Source organism: Odontomachus brunneus, unplaced genomic scaffold (genome assembly GCF_010583005.1).
Source record: "Odontomachus brunneus isolate Ranch 3 - 2012 unplaced genomic scaffold, Obru_v1 Obru_scaffold_158, whole genome shotgun sequence".
Lineage (NCBI taxonomy): Eukaryota > Metazoa > Arthropoda > Insecta > Hymenoptera > Formicidae > Odontomachus > Odontomachus brunneus.
The window spans coordinates 571,025-579,196 of record NW_022639608.1 but is presented as its reverse complement, the minus strand read 5'-3'; the positions used below and the strand labels follow the sequence as shown (position 1 = coordinate 579,196).

The 8,172-nt window shown below is 44.0% G+C and overlaps 1 protein-coding gene across 9 annotated transcripts in view; it reads left to right on the top strand.

Moving 5' to 3' along the window:
• The window catches only part of LOC116850871, a 488,766-nt gene that overhangs the window by 187,147 nt on the left and 293,447 nt on the right, over positions 1–8,172 (top strand). The window contains exon 1 of one of the 9 annotated variants that reach the window (XM_032829665.1): positions 253–1,016. The exons of the other annotated variants lie outside the window; for them this stretch is intronic. The gene's annotated coding sequence lies outside the window, so the exon portion shown is untranslated. Of the gene's footprint in view, positions 1–252; positions 1,017–8,172 lie in introns of those variants that run through there. 9 annotated transcript variants of the gene reach the window in all.

The following is an 8,172-nucleotide window of genomic DNA, read 5'->3' as shown; positions in this document are numbered from 1 at the left end:
CTCTCGAGATGTGCTATAAGAATATGCAATGAAAAATGGGGTGTTCCATTTAAAAAAATTAATGTGACCTTGACCTGACCTTCGCTACGCAACCCAAGGTCAAACTGATGTGATCAGTAAATACATCTTTTTAAACGCCACAACTTTTATCTGAAACATTTTTTTCTAAAATGCTTAGTTTTCGAGATATTTCACCGGTCCGGGGCTTTTTGAACACCCTGTATATTACTTATTGACGCATTGAGAGAGCAGCACTATTTTGCTGTTTGATACATCTGGAAGCATATGATGCATCGCTGCTCGTTCTGCACTCTCCGTTTTGGCCTTGTTCTTGACTGCCTTGTCATGGCCACCCCGTCATATTAGTCCATGGCACTGATATTGCTTGGATATAATAATTTGATTGGAGAAATGCGTGTTAATTAGTTAAGAAAGAATAATTCGCCGAGAATAATTCGATTAAATATTTCAAAGAGCTGACACGAAATATTTTGTATAAAACAATATCACGCTCGCATAATATCTCGGGAGAACACACGGCGCGAGAATACCAAAACAATGGGCAAGAATGTAAATAAGGGGCTTATCTGCTCCCGTCAACCGTCATCGCTTGACACCGAGAGCGTCGTGTGATTACAACAATCGAAACAGTCCGGACCTTGACGCGGGGGGTCGAACGTGTCTCGCGCGTGGTGCGCACTTTTCCAGGTGTTTCCATTACGCCTCGAGTCGGCAAGCAGTACGCATATACACGCGGAGCACGTGCTGTCGGTGTGCTATTCACGTCACTCCGTTGATTAAAATATTTCGTTGGCTCTTCAACTATGTAATCGGTCTCACGTGTCGTTATCGCGTTAATTAACATACATTTCTCCGATTGAATCGTATCTGCGCGAGTGTTAGTATCAGTGTCAGTGCCATTGCCACGACGAAGCGACCAGGATGCTGGATCGAGGAGTCAGAACGGAGGACGCAGAACACCGAGACGTGGGCGACAATACATCATATATTTCGAGGTGTGTCAAACCAATTTTTATATAGCAGGGTTCCGTCTTGAACGGACATCTTTGACGAACGAATCCGAGAATAAAGAGATAACTGAGTCGAAATTCAGGCCGACATTCATAGTCTGTCATCACTTGACGCGTTATTATAGCTTCATTAATCTTCGATTATTCTTCAACCTGCATCTGCACTTATTGCGTTATTTCATGAAAGAAACGATCCAAACAGCCGAGTAATGGTTCATAAATACGAATCTGTAATTAATCATGTTCTCAATCAGAGATTTCGAATAATTTACAGCTATAAATATCGGCCTTAGAATCTAAATCTCACAAGTATTGCTTTTTACTTCGTCGCGAATACGATCTTGTTTATATCTACCAAGGCTTCCTTTTTAACTTTCTGTTTAGCCTTGTTATATTGTGTGGAATCCAAATTCAGATTTTTATATTAGTAAAATAGTACACACGCACACAGCATTATTGGACACATAACTGTTATCTTTGCCATTACAGCTTATCTTTTATCAACTCTTTTAAAAGCTCTTTTAAGAGCTTCAAATTTCATTGAGACTTCCAACGCCAAAGAAGAAAAGAGCCAAAGAGATTATGAGAATAAAAATATGTTGTTTTATTCATTTATACCCCCATCTCTTTCTATTAGATTATTCAATATTTGCTTATCTTTCTCACATACTTTATTGTAGTCGAGTCAGTTATATAATTAATACATTGCCGACTGATCACTTTGCAGTTGAGTGAGTGATTTTATTAATAGATTGCCGGCTGAAGTTAAGAATGAAGGTTAAATGCGGGAATATTGAGATAATCGAATATTAGATAATTCTTCTGAATAAGCTCTTCTTTGAGTTTGTGTAAAGGAAGAAAACGGTGGTGAATAATCGTATGTATCGACAAGGTAGGATATGGTTTATATTATATTACATTGCGAGACTCTTCATTGGTCCTTCAAGTTCGCGAAAGAGAATTTGCAGGATTAATGCAGAACTAGAATTTCGACTCGATAGCGGCGCCGCGGTTCTTTTCTCGATTTGTTTCCCGTCCATTGATAGCCAATTTCGGGAAAAAGGCCATCGCGCTCAATGTGACACGCGAGTGACACGTGCGTGAACGACATCGCGGCTACATCGAGGCCAAACCCGACAGCTGTTTCTCGTTCTCATCTCCTGTCTTCGTTCGGGATATTTCTGCTCCTCTCGATTTACCCACGTCCGCGCTATGGCGTTCCCTATCGCCGATAAGGCCGGCCTGTTATGATAGGTCTATAATGGCGTTGTCAAGTTTTGTATTCGGTGGCTGTCCAGAGAATTGACATAGATTTATTGTAAAGTTTATTATGCGCATGAAAAATCACGCGAGGTCGCGTCCGTGGAAGATTTAAAACATTGTTACAACACGACACATTTTGCAACTCGACACACTCTCGAAAAATAAATAAGAGAAAAAAAGGTAGGAGCGGGCATGGAAATTTAGCACGCGCTAAATTCTAATCGGAAAATTATCGCTATGAAAATTTTGTTATCCAGCAGCAAAGTTACCCGCGTACTTTGTCGACACAGGCTTCCTTATTAGTGGTGCCTTCCAGTGAGGTCTCTAGTTAACCGTGATTAGACGCGTCAGTCACTATTAAACCGGCTGATATCGAACGCGGGCCGTATTAGTGCGTTTCGTATTCGCGATTTCGAGACGACGAACATTTGTTGGCAAGCCAGGCGGAGTCCTCGAGACATTCTCGCGTCGCATGCTGAGTTCATTAGGCTACCTGGCCGGCGCTTTGTGCGATTCCATTTTCTGAGCTCGTGCGTCTGTTTGCCCCGAGGACGTACGCTTTTATATCGGTACCGGCGCGCCGCATTTTCACAATGGCGCCTCGCCGGCATCTAGAATATACAGCAGTTGTTCGTATTTCGCAGTCGCAGTTCGCGTCGCGCGACACCTTGAGCGGCAATTACGAGCGATATTTACGAGGGAATTAATCTCGAACAAGAATGATCATTCGTGATATTCGCGTGTTACTCGGAAACAATTTGTCAGGTGTAACCCCTTTACATTGTGCCATCACCTTCGCAGCGCGAATTGATCGGGGCTACCATTATTCGCTCATTTTTCACTTTTACGTTCGCGCTGAAAGAAATGAAGAGGCGCGCCGCTTCGACGCTCTGAAATATCGCTCATGCTAATGGACGCGAATCTAGGGAAAAATAAACATGTATCTTAAGAGTAATGACGCGCAAGAAGGCTACCGTGTAAAGAGGTAACGAGATATAAAACGGTCATTTAAATGTCATGAAGGCTCCGGGAGACGCGGGCGACGCGCAAACGCCGCGGTTACATTTTTGTTTCACGGTGCAACAGTGCCGCGGTCGTTAGGAGGCGATCGTGCGTGCAAGATGACGCTTCTTTCTCTTAATGCTCCTCGTATTCTTTTACGGTTATCACTGCGCCGCGCCTGGCGATCGCTTCAACCGTCCACGGTATCTTTCGCTTTAATGACTGCCTTAATCGCTGGATACCGTGCGATCTTCCTTCACTACGGAGCCGTGATATCTATATTTTCGCGTCGGAGTCAAGTTCTCTCGGAGCGCGGCGCGATTCGATTCTTATCGCCGCGCGGAAGAACATTTCGCGCGACTACCGGAGATCCAACGGACGTGTCGTGTGATCTCTTTCCTTTCCCGTTTCAGCGAAAAGAAAATTCATGAGCGCGTGAGTCGCGGGGAAAACAATATCTTGGTCCTTGATATCCACTTGAGTTCTGCTAATTTAACATTCGGATTTGAAGGCGGGGTTCGGCGGGAAGGAAATATATTTGGTTCTCCGTGGAGGAGCGTGCTGATACAGCAGAGTGATTATTAAACGAAATCGCAAAGTTGGCGAAACGTATATTGAACTGACGAAGTTGCTCGGTGAAGAGGGTTAACGGGATAATTAGTATGAAGGCGGGTCCCATTCGAGCAATTTCGTACGCGGTCAATCGAGAGGATCCGTTTGTTTCCGAGTGATCTCGATATGGTTATTCCGTGTTTTCCGCGGGGCGCGATGGCCCAGAGCAGATGTCTGAAAATCGAGGAACCTGCGATACGTACGGCCGAACGATACGGATTACCGAAGGAACGGGAAAAAGCCGATAAAATCGAAATACATTGGCCATGCCGATCGCTCGGCTGTTCGGCTTTAAGACCTTCCAGGATAACCACTGGAGAAAACCTTCCGAGCTATACTCATTGCTTTGGAATCTTCGTGGTCAATTGGATATCTGGCGTATCGTATCGATTCTTATAGTCCGAATGCTCCGAGAGCGGTCTTACGGCATCACCCCGGTACAGATATGTGCTCCATTCGGAAGCATGTAAATTGGAGTTTTGTTGGACATTTATGAGATTGGTTTCGTAAACTTACGAAGACGGACGCGCGAGGAGCACGAGAGCGATGCGAGGAGGCCGCAGACGGCGGTTTTTGCACGGAAAAAGAGATGTTAACTGCACAACGAGAATCTATATAGGCTTACTAAATCTCATTGTAACATATGGGTACCTAAAAGTACAGCAGGCGTATATTTAGCTATGAGATCGATGTAGTAGCAAACAGTATCAGAAGTTTCAGTTACAGCAGCAAACACATTTTCAGCAAGACACAATTAGCAGTGAAATCTTTTTTTTTCGTGCAGAATATAAAGGCTTTCTCTCATTAGACATCTATATCGGATCACGATATAGTTTGCCCGAAAAATTAAACTGAAATGTAGAATTTTCTTATACCATAACGCAAAATCATCGCACGTTATTATTTTCATGTCTGATACGAAATATTGCATTTTGAAACGCTGCGACTATTTTTTTTGCGGGATGCTGTCGAAAGGATAGATTCTCGCAAAGAGAATTATTCGGCTACAAGTAAAATATATGAAGAGCTAACAGCTGTGTATGTGTATGTGTGTACCTGGATCACCGTGGGTCGTAACGTCAGAAACGAAAGAGCACTCGCGAAAAACACTCTTGTTCTTCTCGTATTCGCCGTCGTCCGTGCGCGAACGAGGAAAGCATGAGAAATTCATTGTCGTGTACGCCGCGAGTCGATGCCGGTAGCGTGGTGGTAACAGGCGCGCGGGGGCGACCTTACCCATTACCCGCAGCGACCTTTAATTTCGACCGATAAGTTCGCCGTGCCCCGAAGTGGTTGACAAATAAAACTGTAGAAGTGCTCGCTGGAGTGCTGCGCGAAAGCCAAGGCTGGATATCCACCACTTATTCTACGGGTGTCGAGCACCCTTGGTTCTAGCAAGAGAGAGAGAGAGAGAGAGAGAGAGAGAGCATGCAAGAGAGAATGGTAGAGAGAAAGATAAGCGATAGGATTGAGACTCTTGGAGGTTCGAAAGAAAAAGAATCGGCGGGATGATGGAAAGCGGAATAAGGGAAGGGAGAGAGGCGGCGAAGGGAGTCTAGGATTTTGGCGACACTCCAGTCTCTGTATAAATACTACCAGGAGTCACCACGCGCCTCTACCTACAGCCTCTCCCGTCCCTCTGGCAATACAAACCTATTATTTTTATTATTATTATTTGTACTTATTATTATGTTTATTTTTATTATTGTTATTTATACTTATTATTTTTTCCCTAGTTCACTCCATACATTTTATCATTCTTTGCGCGGACCAGCAGGCGCGACTCCATCTCTGTCGTATGTCACAACTCGTAATGAGCTTTAGCGTGCGCTTTCGCCGCCTCCACGTGTCATGCGATGACTCTTATGCATACTCGCGTTGCGCTCTACACGCTTGTTTTTTGTTTCGCGAAAGTGCGGGCAAAAGTTTTCGTCGCGTTATTCGTTCCACATGCGCGCGTCCCTTGCAATCGGAATGATGTCATCGATGAGATTATAGAATACCCGTCAAAAGTTTGAGATCGCTGATAAAAATGTTTACCTAACATTTTTATATCGGCGACCTCAAACTCTGGACCGGCACTGCTCGATAAGGCATCGATCGCGATCGCGTCTATTCGTGTGTTGAATATTTTCACGAACATATAATACAAGAATTCCCATCGCTGTTTCTTCCGCGAACGAATTAGTACAGTAGCAGCCGGTGTTCTATCTTCCTCTATACGATATCGCTGTTATGACCAACTTTGCGATGCATATCAGTGAAAATTAATGACTTATTGCATCTACGCGCGACAGCTGAGCCTCGTAAATTTTGCTTCAATTTCGTAGTCGCGGATTTCTTCGGCGCGATTTATTACTGGATTAATCCTAAAATATAGCACGACGGTCTCGGATAACGCGTGTCCGTTGTCAAAGTTTGTATACCAGTGTAACCCGGGAACGAAGACGGACGGCTATAAAAGCTATTTCGCAATTGTTAATTCGTGTTTACACAAGCGACCGGACAGTCTATTTCACGTCCCATAGATAATAATATATGGCTAATTTACCGTCTAAGAATGCGAAGCCAATCCTTGCGTCATGCTGCTAACAATATCATCCCGAAAGCCGCTGCGAACATTATCGCGCGCGCGTGTCTGTTATTTCACGAAGTAGCAGAGACAATTTAACTGCATCTGATGATATATCGACGTGAACGAAGTCCCGTCGCACGGGTTGATTCTTCGTCGCTCGCGGAAAAATCTCCTACCGTTGCTCCGCATTTCGTTCCGCTATGCACGCCGTAGCATTACCTTAGTGCGAAATCTCTTTGCGAGTCGCCTCGAAGGTCGATCGAAAAATCTTCCAAATCCCGAATCACTCGGAGTTGCACTGTTACGTTCGCGAGTGATACCCGGTGCTCGGGAAAGAGCCACTCTTGTGTAACATCTTCGATATTCGCTTATCCTCGAAGGAGCCTCGGAGGACCGCGGGACTTCTTGCGAGGGAGAGAAGGAGAAAGAGAAAGAGAGGGAGAGAGTGGTTGAATGTCGCCGGGTAGAGCGTATAAAGACGTCGCGAAAGCAAGTACGCTCGGATCCACCTGGGAAATTTAAGAGAACATTCTATCGCGTAGTTATCACGAGAATACGTGTCGCGCGCGCATCGTCGACGACGTTACCGAGCTCTTTTCTTGACCTCGTTCGGCTTCCGCGAAGGCCGGAAGCTCGGCCATCGTTTCTACAATTTATGGCGTTCAATGGCGCGCGCGCGGCCACTTACTACTTACCGCTCCCTATCTGGCCGTGGGATAAAAGCGAGAACGCTTTTTCACGGCGGCGGCAAGAGGTTTCGGTACGTACCTCGGACATATGAAGCATCGAGTTCGCGTCTCGATGAAATGTAGGAATATATTATTATAGAGAGACAGGGGGAGAATCTCCTTCACTCTCTCTTTCTCTTCAATGAAATATTTCGCGAGGATGTTCTTTCACATTATATCATATATAATGTGAATATAAAAACACACACACACACACACATATACACGGAAAAAACAATATGGTTGATCCATACAGAAATCTGGTTGTGCCAATCAGATTCAATAGTAAAATAAGGAACATTTATTTATGTGGTTGCTGTAACCAAAGAGCAATGGCTGAGTTACTTATGTTGCAGCAGTGATAATACATGATTAATACAAACACGATTCATTACGCAACTACAAATGTATATTTATACATTTAGAACCAGTTTTTACATGTATACATCTCTAGTTGTGCGCGTAGTAAATTGCTTTTGTTTTCTAATATCGCTGCTTTGCAATATAGCATTGATTAATGCAACTATAATATATCGATATTTAGCTTGTCTATGCAAAATGATCCCCTTACTAATTTCTGGTTGCCACAACCAGATTACGCGCAACTTCATTGATGTAGTTGACAAGTAAGTCAAATCAACCATACACATAACTATGATGCAGCTACTTGCTTACAACTAAATATTTTTTGTTAGGTGCACCACATCTCTTTTTGTTGCGCGCGCGCGCGCGCGTGTGTGTGTATGTGTGTATATATATATATATTCTGTCCCAACGAATCATTGGGAAAATTAAATTGCGTTAGATAATTAACTCTTAATTCATTACATGCACGTGACATTACGAATATTCTCGTTTGAAGAATTAACTGAGTACAATCTCTCTAAAGTTTCTTTGTAAAAAGAGAACCTCCCTTCCTTTCTCTTCCTCCCTCCCTCCCTCCCTCCCTCCCTCCCTCCCT